At 46.0% G+C, this 16268-nt stretch overlaps 1 non-coding gene across 1 annotated transcript; it reads left to right on the top strand.

The window, feature by feature from the left end:
- The first annotated feature begins 4649 nt into the window (after positions 1-4649).
- LOC144820618 (small nucleolar RNA U13) lies at positions 4650-4745 on the top strand. The gene has a single exon (XR_013607895.1). It is a non-coding gene; the product is annotated as a small nucleolar RNA U13 (small nucleolar RNA).
- The last annotated feature ends 11523 nt before the right edge of the window (positions 4746-16268 follow it).

Raw genomic sequence — 16268 nt, 5'->3', positions numbered from 1 at the left:
CTGCTGGAGATGAGAGGTCCCCTTCCTGGGAAGCTCCGCAGCGTGCATCACCCGTGGGATATTGAGCAGAGGAAAACAAACAAACTTTTAAAAAAACAAGCATTGGCATAGTCAATAGGTCTCGCCTTTGGGACCTTATAAGCAGTGGCGTCACTGGGGTTGGTGTCACCCGGTGCGGGTAACTCATGGTGTCACCCCCTCACGACTTACCGCATGGACCACCTCTGTCGGAAATGTACGGTGCTAGGTACTGTCTTACTCCCTCTAGCTCCCTCTCTCTGTCTAGCTCCCTCTCTCTGTCTTACTCCCTCTAGCTCCCTCTCTCTGTCTAGCTCCCTCTCTCTGTCTTACTCCCTCTAGCTACCTCTCTCTCTGCCTTACTCCCTCTAGCTCCCTCTCTCTCTCTGTCTTACTCCCTCTAGCTCCCTCTCTCTGTCTTGCTCCCTCTAGCTCCCACTCTCCCTCTCTTACTCCTTCTAGCTCCCTCTCTCTCTGTCTTACTCCCTCTTGCTCCCTCTCTCTCTGTCTTACTCCCTCTAGCTCCCTCTCTCTGTCTTACTCTCTCTAGCTCCCACTCTCTCTCTTACTCCCTCTAGCTCCCGCTCTCTCTCTTACTCCCTCTAGCTCCCGCTCTCTCTCTTACTCCCTCTAGCTCCCTCTCTCTCTTGTACTCCCTCTAGCTCCCTCTCTCTCTGTCTTGCTCCCTCTAGCTCCCTCTCTCTGTCTTACTCCCTCTAGCTTCCTCTCTCTCTGTCTTACTCCCTCTAGCCCCCTCTCTCTTACTCCCTCTAGCTCCTTCTCTCTCTCTTACTCCCTCTAGCCCCCTCTCTCTCTGTCTTGCTCCCTCTAGCTCTCTCTCTCTCTGTCTTACTCCCTCTAGCTCCCTCTCACTCTGTCTTGCTCCCTCTAGCTCCCTCTCACTCTTACTCCCTCTAGCTCCCTCTCTCTGTCAAGAGCCCTCTAGCTCACTCTCTCTCTGTCTTACTCCCTCTCTGTCTAGCTCCCTCTCTCTCTGTCTTGCTCCCTCTCTCTCTGTCTTGCTCCCTCTAGCTCCCTCTGTCTCCCTCTCTCTGTCTTACTCCCTCTAGCTCCCTCTCTCTCTGTCTTACTCCCTCTAGCTCCATCTCTCTGTCTAGCTCCCTCTAGCTCCCTCTCTCTCTCTTACTCCCTCTAGCTCCCTCTCCCTCTGTCTTGCTTCCTCTCTCTCTATCTTAATCCCTCTAGCTCCCTCTCTCTGTCTAGCTCCCTCTCTCCCTGTCTTACTCCCTCTGTCTCCCTCTCTGTCTTACTCCCTCTAGCTCCCTCTCTCTCTGTCTTACTCCCTATAGCTCCCTCTCTCTCTGTCTTACTCCCTCTAGCTCCCTCTCTCTTACTCCCTCTAGCTCCCTCTCTGTCTTGCTCCCTCTAGCTCCCTCTCTATCTGTCTTGCTCCGCCTAGCTCCCTCTCTCTCTCTGTCTTACTCCCTCTAGCTCCCTCTAGCTCCCTCTCTCTCCGGCTTGGTCCCTCTAGCTCCCTCTCTCTGTCTTGCTCCCTCTAGCTCCCTCTCTCTCTCTTACTCCCTCTAGCTCCCTCTCTCTCTGTCTTGCTCGCTCTAGCTCCCTGTGGCTCCCTCTCCCTCTATCTTACTCCCTCTAGCTCCCTCTCTCTGTCTAGCTCCCTCTCTCGCTGTCTTACTCTCTCTAGCTCCCTCTCTCTCTGTCTTACTCCCTCTAGCTCCCTCTCTCTGTCTAGCTCCCTCTAGCTCCCTCTCTCTTGCTCCCTCCAGCTCCCTCTGTCTCCCTCTCTCTCGGTCTTACTCCCTCTAGCTCCCTCTCTCTCTCTGTCTTACTCCCTCTAGCTCCCTCTCTCTCTGTCGTACTCCCTCTAGCTCCTCTCTCTGTCTTACTCCCTCTAGCTCCCTGTGTCTCCCTCTCTCTCTGTCTTACTCCCTCTAGCTCCCTCTCTCTGTCTTACTCCCTCTAGCGCCCTCTCTCTCTGTCTTACTCCCTCTAGCGCCATCTCTCTCTGTCTTGCTCCCTCTCTCTCTGTCTTGCTCCTTCTAGCTCCCTCTCTCTGTCTAGCTCCCTCTCTCTCTATCATACTCCCTCTAGCTCCCTCTCTGTCTAGCTCCCTCTCTCTCTCTCTCTGTCTTACTTCCTCTAGCTCCCTCTAGCCCCCTCTCTGTCTGTCTTACTCCCTTTAGCTCCCTCTCTCTGTGTCTTTCTCACTCTAACTCTCTCTCTCTCTGTCTTCTTACTCCCTCTAGCTCCCTCTCTCTCGCACATTAAACCCCGAGGGGGGGGCAGGACCCCCCCTTTTACACTCTCTGCCGCTTTCATGTGGTTTCTCTTTTAAAGCTTTGCAAGATGCAAAAAGAAATCTGTGTACAAGGCACCAGCGAGTTTGTAGACGTGAGAATTTTACGATATGAAACAGCTAAAGTAAAAGCTAATTTCCAAGCGGTTAATACCCCCCCTCCCCGGCCCCCCCCTTTAGCACTGTGTCTTTTTCCATATAAATGGCGGGGGGCCCTCATTACTACACTTTTCAAACTTTAACTAATGAGAACATTTTAATTCGAATAGGTGAGAAAATATCTCTGTTCGCTTTTGTTTTTAAGCGGATCGAGTCTCTCCGAGGCCTTCCGGTGCGGTGCAGGGGGTGCCATGTACAGAGGCCTGCTGGGGGGGGGGGCGCAACCAGATGGTGTCACCCCCATGTGAGGGTGTCACCCGGTGCGGTCCGCACCCCCTGCACCCGCCTAGTGACGCCACTGCTTATAAGTGTTTAACCATGCAACAGTTAATGTTGTTGCACCAAGGATATTGTGCTGCATAACTAAATATTTATAAGGTCCCAAAGGCGAGACCTATTGGCTATGACAATGCTTGTGTAACTGGGGACCGGTTTTGCAGCATTTTTGCAAAATCGGCCCCCTTCAACAAAATAGCACAAAGCTTTCCACTAGTACGCCCCCTGTCCCCCCCTTGGGCAGGCTGAGCTCTTTGCCAGGGCCGGTTTCGTTTCCCAGTCCAGCATTCCCAGGCTGGAAACAGATTTACTGCTTCAATTGAAAGGGGTACGTGTCCAATCGTTTCAACAGCACTCTCAAGCTCCATACTTGAGTTTCTCATCCAGGATTTTTAGTTTTATTTGATCCATTACAAAACTAGGACTGCAAGTTCCAAAATTCAAAGAGAATGCATGCAATGGATTGTTTTTCCTTGCATGGAACTGGGAAACTTGAGAGCTCTGTTTCAAGAATGGCGATGGGCTTAGAAACGCTTATCACTACTCTCTCACTTGTGGGTGTGCAAAATCCCACCCCTAAGCATTGTACCAGGTTATTACCTTGAAATGTTTCACCATATTTGGGTATTATTATGTATGAGTAAATACATTTATGAGTTTAAACTCACATTTTTAGGTCTCGCTGGCGTTGCAGGGCGAAGCCCTGCCGCCAACGAGACTTATAGCCGCCTTGCTCCCTGCCAAGGGAGTCAGAGCAGTGAGCGAGCAGCTCCAGACCTGTGCACGAGCCGACTCAGGTCCGTGAACGCGCGGGAACGTCAACGTGCACGTTCACGCGCGTCACGCTCCTGTCCTCCCGCGTCTCTGCCGAGGCGCGCTCCAGGCTGACTTGCGGTGTGCGTCACAGCATGTTTCAGCGTTTCTGTGGCCGGAGGTAGGTAAGTGAGGGCCGGGGGGATTTTTTTGCTTGTTTTGTTTTGTTGCTAGCTTGTGTTTTTATTTTTACTATGCCACCTGGGAGCTACAAAGTTGCTTGCTTTCATTAAATATTACTTTCACCTTCCCGATTCACGTTGAGGCCGCCCCCCACCCTCTGAGCACAAACGCAGCATTTCCCTAAACCCCACCTTTTCCATGTGCAATGTTAGATTACACGCAGCAGGCATTTGCACATATCCAGCCATTGGTTTTCCTTTAACAATACAAACCATGGTCAATCGGAAATTTTAAGTACCACCTCCAGAATGCATTCCTGTTATAAACTAAGAGCACCGGATTTAATATGGTGATATGATGCTGCACTTTTTCACCAAGTCTATTGTATATCCACAGTAAGCAGCAAAGACTCTCTTTTAGGACAACTGTTTAGCGACAATTTAATATTCGAAGGTATAACAGTTTTAAAGTTGTGTAATTGGGATTATTTGCGATCGGCATAGCACACTCATAGTTAAAGATGACTCTGAATCAGTGTCAGTTTACATTAAACTTTCAAGTGTTCATTTATCTTCGTAATATGTTCCATGAACGCAGCTTCCTCCCCTGCAACCCACGTTTTTTTTTGTACATTAATGTTGCCATTTCATGATATCTGCGGAGGATAAAATGTAGTCCTTTCTTTATGTTGTAACTAAATAGAACCTATTGTGGGCGGTCATTTTAAGGGAAGAAACTACAAATCGGGACACGGATTGGCTACACTGCTGCATGTAAATTAGCATATTAATAAGGTTGTGTTAACAGGACAACTTTTGCTGTAGTGGACTCTCTTTTCTTAAAGAATATCGTAGATAACTCGTTATTAGCCTTGAGGGTGACCCTCGCAGATGTGGACAGACACGAGGGGCAAGACAAACTCACCCTCACATTCAAAGGAGAATAGAATTCTCTAGTGATCCTCTGTTAACAATTTATTTCAATCCCTTTGATTCTTACAAGTGATGAGTGGGTTTTCATGCGCATGCGTGACGTGAGCCGTCCCGTCCTTGTTACGCCTGGGCACCCCCTTCTCAGCTTGAACTGGAGAATCATTAGAGCTTAAATGGCAGAAAAGAATGGGATGTAACGTGTCTCAGTCTGTGAATGGCGTTCAAACTGAACTGTTTTAACAGTGAGAAAATACGTATGTTTTCGTATCTGGGTTCTTAACGCTATCAACTGAGATCTCTGATCTGTGCTTATGTTCAAAATCTACAAACCTCAGTTTAGAATATCCGTTTAGTCACTGATGTGGTTAATACACTTATTGCAGCAGTGCAATATCCTGAGAACAGATAGTAACAAGCATTTGTAAGTTGCAATGCAAAAGGTCTCGCATTTACACAAGTTTGAGCTTCTGGCATTGTAAATAACAATGCCTTTTATTTATGTTTTGGTTTTAAAAACATAAATAAAACGCATTGTCATTTACAATGCCAATAGCTTCCAACTCGCGAAAATGCGAGACCTATTGCATTGCAAATGCTTGTTTTAATCCAGAAGTGACTTTACATTTGTAAATCATTCCATTGGCACATGTAACTTAAACTTGTGTTCCGGGACTACTATGTATCCTGTTATGGATTATTCATAAAACGTTTGAATTTTTTTCTTTCCAGTGCTGTAAACTTTGTTTTAAACTCTTTAATGCAGTCACATCTTTGTATACCTACCACATTGATACCATATTAGAAATAAAGAAGGGCAACACAATAACCTCTTGCAGGCTGGGGTATGATTATAAACCACAAAACTGTCAAAGATGTTTCTAAATGTGCAGTTTTGGGTAACAATTTGTGAATATTAATGATTTGTTATGATGACTATAGATGTAACAGATGAATGATTAATGTTGCACTTACAATGATTTTATTTAGAGTTTTAGAAGTGTTTTTATTAATGTGGGTTAGTTATGTCACATTTCTGTAGAGACACCATTTTAATGTTATGGCTGCTGCTTTGTTCTGTTCATCTTGCGGCTGCTCATTACCCCTCCCAATAAATGTCCTCCTGCGTGTTTTTTCTCTCCAGTGTCAATGTTAGGGCACAGGACACTGTGACACAATTGGTTATTTTCCTTAGAGAGCATGCATTGGGAATAAAACTTTCTTTGTGTACCAAATGTATCATTCTAAAGGATACTGTAGTGTGCTGTGTGAGTTAGCAATGGCGGAACCCTTGCGATGAACTCCGCAGAACTGTGATGATGCAAGATTTTGAAAATCATAATACATGATATATTTACTGATTGAAGACACGAAAAGCTGGAAGTACACTTTGCACATGATAGATATGCTGAAATATGAAACTGAGACAAGTGTAGTAGAAGCACAGTTAAAGCATGCTTTAAAATTTGAGATGAAGAAAACATACTTACAAAGTAATACTGATGCATATAAATGAGTTGCACCAATGAATATCTTATGAAGATGTTGTTTGTTAACGTTTACTGATGAAATTGTGCTGTTAATAAAGTGGCATAGTGTTTCTAATGCATTCTGTTAGAAGGCACCATTTAGAATAGTCAATGCAAAAATGTATAGAAGCTAGGTTAGGCTAGGTCCGCATAACAATACTAGAAATTTTTGAATTTATGAAAAGGGGAAAACAAATTTTGGTGTGTGAACTTAAAAAAGTATAAACTTCTATAAATGTTGAGAAATTTGTGATTTCGCTTCAGCGCACGGAGCCCTTGCCAGCATTTTCATTTCCAGCGCATGTAGCGCTCATCCATGAATTCAAGAGGCTAGTTGCTGCTTCTTTTTGCCTACAGCACTTGGTATCTGGATTAGGAGTTGAATCTCTATGCCATTTAGATTCCGAGTACTTAGAGAGTCGGAGACTGCACATAAAGGCGATCTCCTCTCTACTGGAATCTTCTTTCAAGTGTTACTCACCTTCGGTATTTATTGTATCCTGCACGAGAGTCGAAGACTGTGCATAAAGGCGCTCTCCTCTCGTCTCGTGAATCTGGTTTACTTTATGGAATATTGTTTCATGTATACTTTACTACTATGAGGTCAGCCACATCTTTTCTTAAGAGTGTACCCTGACTGGAGTATCCAAAGGTATGTCTGAATCGCATTGTGGGCTGTAAGTGCGAGTACTAAACCAGTATTGTATCAACAGTGAATGCATGTGGTGCTTCTCATTCTGTTCTTGCTTTCTATCACCTGCAGGGGTCCCCGAGGGTGCCAAGTGGTTGATACCTAACCTGTGCCGAAAACAGGACATCTTTGTTATTTTATCCCCTTCCCTTTTCCCTTTGATACTTCTCTTACCATAGTGTGTCATTTCACTGAGGTGGGATTAGTGTTTGTGGGAAGGTGGGAAACTACTCTTCACGGCATCGTTCCTCCTGGCCTACTGAAGGTTAGTGGCGTATTATACAGGTGCTGCTGACATCTCCGACACATATCGTCCTTATTTGAATTGATTTTATTACATTATATTTGATATTGAATTATAGTTTTTTCATTCAAAATGTTTAATGCCAACTCAAACCCTCTTTTGAAAATGCTTTTTCTCTAATGCTGACCTTTCCACTGCCCTAATACAACGGTCCATTTACAACTAACTTTGTATCTCTTTTTCACCAACGTTAAGCCCATGTGAACGCCTAAATCTTTCGTTTCTCATGACTAGCATGGGAAAGCATCTTACTGTTGCGAGTGTCCTAGGTGACAATATGTGATTCTGAACATATGACAGTCTTTCGATGGTGGTCTGATGCTACAGCCCCGGGATGTTATTAGAGACTTTATGAAAGAAGAAAACCCCAATGGAGGGACAACGCCATTGATTTTTGCTTCTAAACAAACAGCATTCTGATTTTTCCTATATTGAGACAATGCCATACTTTACCTTTTCTTCTTGTGAGAGGACATTATGCTGATCGATTTTTGACAACTATGCTTTTACTTTTGGACTGTTTTGCTGAGGCTACAGTCTGAAGCTGATGGACTGAAACCTTCTTTGCTGAACCATTGAAATTAATATTTTTCTGAGTTTTATATAGCATGAACTTGACCCAAAAGTATCAGAGCGCTTTACATGAGCATCAGTGGCATTACAGATGGGCACATTAATTTTTTGTTGTTAGGCACAGGGACAGTAAGTGATTTACTCAGAATCACAGGATGTTGAGCGTCCCTGCAGAGACTCGAACCCGGTTCCCCAGCGTCGAGGTCGGCTGCTATAGCCGTAAGGACACATTCTCTCCCCAATTAATTTTCTTTTATTTCCATTGTTCTATGCTAATGGGCTCACCCTTAATGAACTTTAGAATTAAATCATTTTTATTGAAGGCATGACACACAATAGGCATACACAAAATATCAATGACAATATTTAAGATAGCTTAACTAAAGCAAAATACACCGGTTAGATTGCGTCCGAGCCACGACTACAGACCATAGTCGGTACCATGTCTAAGTGTGTACAGCCCCTACATAAAAACAAAAGCAGTTAGAAAGAGACAGAGGAAAAGAAAACAAGGGAAAAACCCTACTCCCGAACCCTCCTCCTCCCCTTACTCCCTATCCTAACCTCCCTAACCCATCCCTTCCCCTGATCCTTGTCCACCAAATGCAGCCACATCCTTCCCGCCAGTTCTATTCTCCACCATCCGCATCCGAGAGACGAAACAGTCTCAAATATCGTGGGCAGGTAACCTCCCGAAACTCGGAAAACAGTAGGGACAAAAAGGGCTGCCACAATTCCGCAAATTTTGCTCCCTCCCCAGTCGCTGTTAGAGAGAGTTTTTCCATGCCAAGCACCATCCACAGACGATGGAGCCATCCCTGCAAAGTGGGAAAAAGTGCAGACCTCCAAAGTACTACAATATTCTGCAACGCTGAGCCTAGCGCAATCGCAATCAAGCGGCCTCTACAGGCACATAGCGGGTACATCAGGGGGTTTGGAAGTCCCAAAAGGACATATGAGGGGAGACGGGGAATCTCTGTGTCAAAGTGTGCATCCCCTTCATCTAGAACCTGTTTCCAATAGCCCTGAAGATGTGTACAGTCCCAGAGCAAGTGCATCAGATTCCCCACCTGTCCACACCCTCGCCAAGAAAGTGCATCCCTAGTACGATCCATTTCGTGAAGACGTTCCGGGGTGTAGTACCAATTGGTTACTATTTTTGTTAGAGTGTCTGTAAGTCCCATATGGTAAGCGGAGTGACGCGCCCTATAATAAATTCCCTCTCATTCTTTGCGCGTAAAAGTCCTGTCTAGTTCCCTCTCCCACCGCGTCCTGCTAGCACTATACACATGTGTATATTTATTCAATAGCATCTTATAAAGGTCAGAGATCTTAATGAACCCTGCAGGTAGGGGAGGCAAGGTGAAGCCCACTCTTCATCACACGCTATCTTGCAGATGTCAGGCTCCCTCCAATCAGGGTTAGGAAGTGTACCCACTCCCCCGCGTGGGGTGAGCACAGTAAGGGTGAAGTCATCCTAATGGCAGTAGTCAATGAGACCCCTAGAATACCCCCTAAATACAGTATTTGGGGTACAGCCCTGAACCCAGAATTCAGTGTTGACTCAATTAGAAGAAAAAAGACCGAAGAGCAGTGCTGCAGACATTGACAACTGCTTTGGCCCCATTCCTACTGGCCGGTCTCCTGCTTCGGAACCCCTGCGAGCTGGAACCGGTGAGTCCTGCAGCCAGCAGCCTCAATAAACCCCGAAGACCTGCCCTGCCTTCCAAAAAGACTCCGATCTCCCGCAAACACCAGAATTGTCCAACAGGTATCCAAGCCAGGACTCTCCGCTCTGCAACCAAAGTCCACGGCTCGAGTTCAAGTGGCACAACACCCCAGTGAGGTTCCCCTGGGGATCCTGACCCAGAATTCAGTGTTAGACAACCTCCTCACCCCTCCTCCTTGACACCAGCAGCCTCATCCTGAAGGGTCTCCCAGACTTCAATCAACAAAGGGAGAGATAGGGTTATAGGGCACTCTTAGACCCCAGTCAGTTATCAGATAAACAAAAGAAGAGTGTCCCTCAGAGAAGCGTTGTAGCACGTAAGATTCGAGGCCAGTTGTAAGTGGTCAGATACACAGACCAATTTCACGAAAAAATACAAGATTTTTTCAAGAAACCCTCACTCACCCTAGTGGTGACATGCTTCATCATCGGGTCCACCGGGAGAGATCGAATACCTCCCCGGTGTGCTGCGACGCCAGGAGACTGCGGAGCAGGTTCTTGTGAGGGTAAAGTGTGAAAAAAGTTAAGTGAATTTAAAAAGGTCCAGGGTTGTACCAAAAAATCATTTATTGGCTGGTCTCCCAGACTGCCTCAGGGACCTGTGAGAAGAACCTGACACTAAAAGACACTGCTGCATCCGAAGCCCCTGAGCCATGGAGAGCCCAACCAATGGTGCCCAGCAACTCTCCAACTTCACCTCCAGTCATTGTTTCCCTTCATCCAGTCTTCTGGCTCTAATCTGCAGTCTTTTTCATCGACCGGCAACCTCTATAGGAAAGCATTAGGCTCCCGACATCGCCTACGAATCCTGCACACGGCCCCCCCTGAGTCACTGGTGGTGTAGACTTGGGGCAGACCTTGGACCATCTGTGCCCTTACCTTAACCCAAGGAGCTTTCCTCCCAAAACCACATGGCCTCCCTGTGAGCAACCACCAACCGAGTTGCTCCTCAGCCCCATTGGCATCCGTGCAGTCTGCACCAGGCCACCCTAGTGCCGCTGGTGGTGCACCACGAGTGCTGAACTGAACCATGGGAAACCTTGGTTCTACCTCCCAAAAATTCAGTTACCAAAACAGTTTACTTACTTGAAAACATAACACTGTTTTTTACTCCATAGGATTGCATGGTGAGTTTTTCTCTAAAAATTGTTCTGTGTTGATCCTGTGTTGTATTGTAACAAAGTAAATTAGAGTCTTCACATAAGTTAACCTGCTTGCTTATGTATTAAAATGCCCAAAATGTGTGCTTAGTTTGTTTAATGCAAAAGCAGAAAAGTAACTGAAAAGTAATCTTAAGTAATTTCCAGTACTCCAAGGAGCTTACAACGTATTTTCTTGATTACAAAACCAGTACACACTGTATCTTGAAAAGTATAATTGTATTGAAAGTATCACTTACCTGCTACTGAGTAAATCCTGGTTCTAGTAATAAAAATGACTAAGTAACAACCTTTTATGCAAAAATTGGTCTGGATTCAGTCTTTGAGTGTGTGACATCATTTCTTGCCCGAGTGTGTACAACAAATGCTTAACACTACCCTCTGATAAGCCTGACTGCTCAACCACACTACCACAAAGGAGAGTAAGGTATTATCTACTTTAGCCTATGCTATACCTCTGGGGATCCACTGGACTCTGGGCACACTATAAGTTACTTTGGTATAGTATATACAGAGCCAGCTTCCTACACTCTGTAAACTGAATTTTATAGTAACCATCTGATAAAGTCTTGCCTAAATGTTTGGTGCCTTAATGCAAGCTGTGATAGTCGTAACCAAAATTCTTAAAAGACTGCTTATTACTATGAACTTTGAATCTTTATTACAATAAGGACATTAATCTAATATCTGTCTGAGTTCATTATTGAGTCCTGGTGGTTCTTCCGTTTAAACTGTGCTATTTTACTGATGTCTTAAATGTATTGTAAGGAGATTCAGCGAACTCCGGAAGAACATCAAACATTACTTCTTTTGTTCTGTATTGTCAAGTCAAGTCAAGTCAGGGGCATTTGTATAGCGCACATATCACATCCTTGGAGTCTCATGGCATTTGCAGCAATCTCTGATATAGGGGGACACAGTTAATTTGCAAAGAGCCAAGTCTTTAGTCCCTTGCGGAAGCAGCCGTGATCGGGGAGTTACGAAGGTGCAAAGGCATTTTGTTCCAAGCAGCCGGAGCCAGAAACGAAAATGCTCGACCTCCATTTCTGGAGGCAAGTATTCTTAAAGATGTCAGTAGGAGTTCGTTTCTGGATCTGAGTTCCCTTTGTGGCTGATACCATCTGAGTTTTTTGGACCAATATTTATGATCTTTATCATACAGTTGTCTGTGGACCAAGCATAACATTTTAAAAAGGATACGCTTTTTTACCGGCAACCAATGTAAGCTTTTTAAACAGGCGGCAGAGGAGGTTCTTCATGGGAGGTTAAGAACCAACCGGGCTGCAGTATTCTGGAGAACTTGAAGCCTCCTCAGATGATGTTCATTTATAGAAGACAAGAGTGCATTCCCGTAGTCCATCCTATTTATTATTAGGCCTTGGACCAAGGGTTTTCGGGCCAAAATGCGGATCCACTTGAAGATTTTTCCCCAGACTACGCATTAGTCCGAAACAAGTACCAATGATGTTGTTTATTTGACTATTCATTGACAATTTATTATCCAACAAGAAGCCCAAATTACGGGTTGAATCCTTTGGTACTGGGCAGGTGCCTAGATTGGTTGGCCACCAGTCATCTGTCCAATGTTCTGCCGCTTTGCCGAAAAGCAGAATTTCTGACTTACTGCCATTTAGTTGGAGGTGATTGATGGTCATCCATTCCTCAACTTGTACCAGGCAGTTTTGAAAACGTGGTTTGGTTTTGTTAGGGTCAGAATCTAGTGTGACTAAAATCTGCGTGTCATCGGCATACGATAGAACATCAAAGCCATGGTCTCTGATTATATTGGCCAAAGGAGTCATATAGATATTAAAGAGCGTCGGGCTCAATATAGAGCCCTGAGGGACGCCCATTTTAACAGGTCTTTCATTTGCACTATTTTCTCCGATTTGGACCATTGTAGTACGATTGGACAGATAGCTAGAGAACCATTTTAAGGCGTTTCCTCTGACACCAATCTCCCACAATCGATGGATTAGAATGCGGTGGGAGATGGTGTCAAATGCCGCCGATAGGTCGAGCAGGACAAGGATGGCTGACTGGCGCTTATCCAGCGCCAGTCTGATGTTCTCCACCACCTCGACCAGTGAGGTTTTGGTGCTATGTTGTGCCCCAAAACCCGATTGTGAGGGGTCCAAGAGTCCATGGCTTTCAAGATGGCTCACAAGCCGCTTGTTAACAATTAATCATGGGTGTAAAATCCGTTCCGCTCGCGGATTTTGCGGATTTTCGGCAAATTCGCAATCCGCGAACTCTCGCGAATTTGACGAAAATCCGTGAATTCGCTCGCGGCGGATTTTTTGCTTGGTGATACAATATTGCGGCGCGCGGCGCGGTGCACGGCGTTCACTTTCCGTCATTAAGCGTTTGCCGAGTTGTTTTTCTCGATCATATTTTGCGAGTGCTGCGCCATTTTGGATCTTGCTGCGGGATCCCGCGGGAGTTTGGTGCCCGCGAATACGTAATCGCGGCTTGCCACCTTGCACAGCACGCCTCGCGAGAGTTCGCAATTGCGAACATGTAGGTGCAGCGGACAGGAACAATCTCGCACTCGCGAAATAGATATTTTGCAATTCTGCACAAGAAATCCACCAGCAAACAGCATAAACCTTCAGAAAATGATGATTTGTATCAGAATCACTCCTCAGGTTGACATTTGCATGCACTTTGTTTTTGCAAGGAGTCCATTTTTGGTCACTTTCATTTGGAACTTGACCTGGAAGGATTACTTTTTGTGGGTGCTGCTGGATATTTGGATTTGAGGCCTTTTTGACTTTCTTTGGATCACTTTTGGATTAGAAATCAACTTTCACAAGTAAGTTTGTTTGGGGCATTACAGTTGCTGCAACTTCAATTTTGGAACTTTTTCAGAACATTAAATAAAATATATTGTGGGCAGCCACAGTATCCTGTAGGACCAGGGTTGGTTATGGGTGCATGATGCAAATGTTTTGTTGAATTTAAAAACCATTGAGGCCATGGATGGGCTGGGATTGTGCTGATTTTTGTGGTTTTTGTCGTTTTTTTGGGGCTGCTGGTGGGGCCCTTTGCCCAGGGGTGGTGAGTATTGCATGGGCCTAGTCTTTCTGTGGGGTGTCTTCTTGAATTTAAACATCATTGAGGCCATGGATGGGCTGGGATTGTGCTGATTTTTGTGATTTTTGTCGTTTTTTGGGGCTGCTGGTGTGGCCTTTTGCCCAGGGGTAGTGGTGGTGCATGGACTGAGTGTGCCTGTGGGGTCTCACTCTCTTTAATGTAAACATCCCGGATGGCATTGGATTGTGGTGATTTTTGGGTGTTTTTCGTTTTTTTTGGGGTGTACTGTTGATGTGGACTGGCCATGTGGGTGGTGGTGGTGGCCATCTTGAGTGCTGGTACAGGCAACATGTGCTTGGGGTGCAAGGGGCCATTTTGAAGAGAGGCAGTGTCTGAGGCCTGCACTTATTTTGCCTACTTTTCATCCATTATGCCCAGGGGTAATGAGTGGTGCATGGGCCTAGTCTTTCGGTGGGGTATCTTCTTGAATTTAAACACCATTGAGGCCATGGATGGGCTGGGATTGTGCTGATTTTTGTGTTTTTGTCGTTTTTTTGGGGCTGCTGGTGTGGCCTTTTGCCCAGGGGTAGTGGTGCATGGACTGAGTGTGCCTGTGGGGTCTCACTCTCTTTAATGTAAACATCCTGGATGGCATTGGATTGTGGTGATTTTTGGGTGTTTTTCGGTTTTTTGGGGTGTACTGTTGATGTGGACTGGCCATGTGGGTGGTGGTGGTGGCCATCTTGAGTGCTGGTACAGGCAACATGTGCTTGGGGTGCAAGGGGCCATTTTGAAGAGAGGCAGTGTCTGAGGCCTGCACTTATTTTGCCTACTTTTCATCCATTATGCCCAGGGGTAGTGAGTGGTGCATGGGCCTAGTCTTTCGGTGGGGTGTCTTCTCGAATTTAAACACCATTGAGGCCATGGATGGGCTGGGATTGTGCTGAATTTTGTGGTTTTTTGTCGTTTTTTGGGGCTGCTGGTGGGGCCCTTTGCTCAGGGGTGGTGAGTGTTCCATGTGCCTAGTCTTTCTGTGGGGTGTCTTCTTGAATTTAAACATCATTGAGGCCATGGATGGGCTGGGATTGTGCTGATTTTTGTGGTTTTTGTCGTTGTTTTGGGGCTGCTGGTGTGGCCTTTTGCCCAGGGGTAGTGGTGCATGGACTGAGTGTGCCTGTGGGGTCTCACTCTCTTTAATGTAAATATCCTGGATGGCATTGGATTGTGGTGATTTTTGGGTGTTTTTCGTTTTTTTTGGGGTGTACTGTTGATGTGGACTGGCCATGTGGGTGGCGGTGGTGGCCATCTTGAGTGCTGGTACAGGCAACATGTGCTTGGAGTGCAAGGGGCCATTTTGAAGAGAGGCAGTGTCTGAGGCCTGCACTTATTTTGCCTACTTTTCATCCATTATGCCCAGGGGTAGTGAGTGGTGCATGGGCCTAGTCTTTCGGTGGGGTGTCTTCTTGAATTTAAACATCATTGAGGCCATGGATGGGCTGGGATTGTGCTGATTTTTTTGTGATTTTCCATTTTTTGGGGTGTTCATGGGGACTGGCCATGTGGGTGGGGGCCATTTTGAGTGCTGCAACAGGCAGGCCCTGGCCATGTGCTGGGAGGCAGGCGAACATTTTGAATGCAGGCAGTGTTCTTAGGTTTGCAACCATTTTGCTTAGCTTTCAACCTTTATGCCCAGGGGTAGTGAGTGTTGCATGGGCCTAGTCTTTCTGTGGGGTGTCTTGAATGTAAACATCATGGATGGCATGGGATTGTGCTGATTTTTCTGTGTTTTTCGATTTTTTGGGGTGTATAACTGAACTGATGTTCCTCTGTCTTCCATTGCTTTTAGGTGCACAAGACTCAAGAGAACCACCAGTGCCAGGAAGAAGTCCTGCAGCGGTGTGTGTGTGCAGCATAACGTCACGCGACGTCACGTCTGGACACAGACAACTCTGCAACTCGTGCAACTGCTGCCTGCTGTTCTGACCTGCTCTGAAGAAGATGGCCCCAAAAAAAGTTACCCGTAGCTCCTCTAGCAAGAAAGTTGCCAGTAAGGAGCAGAAGAAGCAAGTTACCAAGGAGACTGGTGTGCCGGCCGCCCCTTTTTTTGGGAGTAAAAAAAAAAGTATGCCTGCAGCAGCAGCGGGATCTGCTGGGGACCAAGCTGGGAGCAGCACCCCCGCTCCATTGGGCTCAGTGCCACCACCACCACCACGCCAACTTAAGTCCAAGCCCTTCACTGCTGCAGAGGCACTTAGTCTAGTTGTTCATTCACCATCAACCAGTGATGTTGGCTCATCGCAAGAAAGTAGCAGCAATGTCCCTCAATCAACACAGGTTGTTGTAACTCATCTGACGAGTTTTGAACAACCACAGCCGCAAAAAAACCACATGTGCAAGTACAAGCCCAAGCACATGTGGAAGGAGAGGCAGCGCAAGGTGATGCGCAAGCAGAGGTGCATGGAGGGTCACAAGTGCCCACAATAGTTGTTCCTCCCGAAGTAGGGGCACATCAGGAAATCGACAATCAAGGCGAGGTATCATTTGAGGAAGCCACTCCTCCTGATGATCATTCATTGTCTTCCACACCCCTAGCAAGGAAGAGATCAAGGGTGGTGTCTACATCTTCTTCAAGCACACCTCCTTCTGATGA

This window comes from Lissotriton helveticus, chromosome 2_1 (genome assembly GCF_964261635.1).
Source record: "Lissotriton helveticus chromosome 2_1, aLisHel1.1, whole genome shotgun sequence".
NCBI classification, from domain to species: Eukaryota; Metazoa; Chordata; class Amphibia; order Caudata; family Salamandridae; genus Lissotriton; species Lissotriton helveticus.
This window is presented reverse-complemented; position numbering and strand designations above follow the sequence as displayed.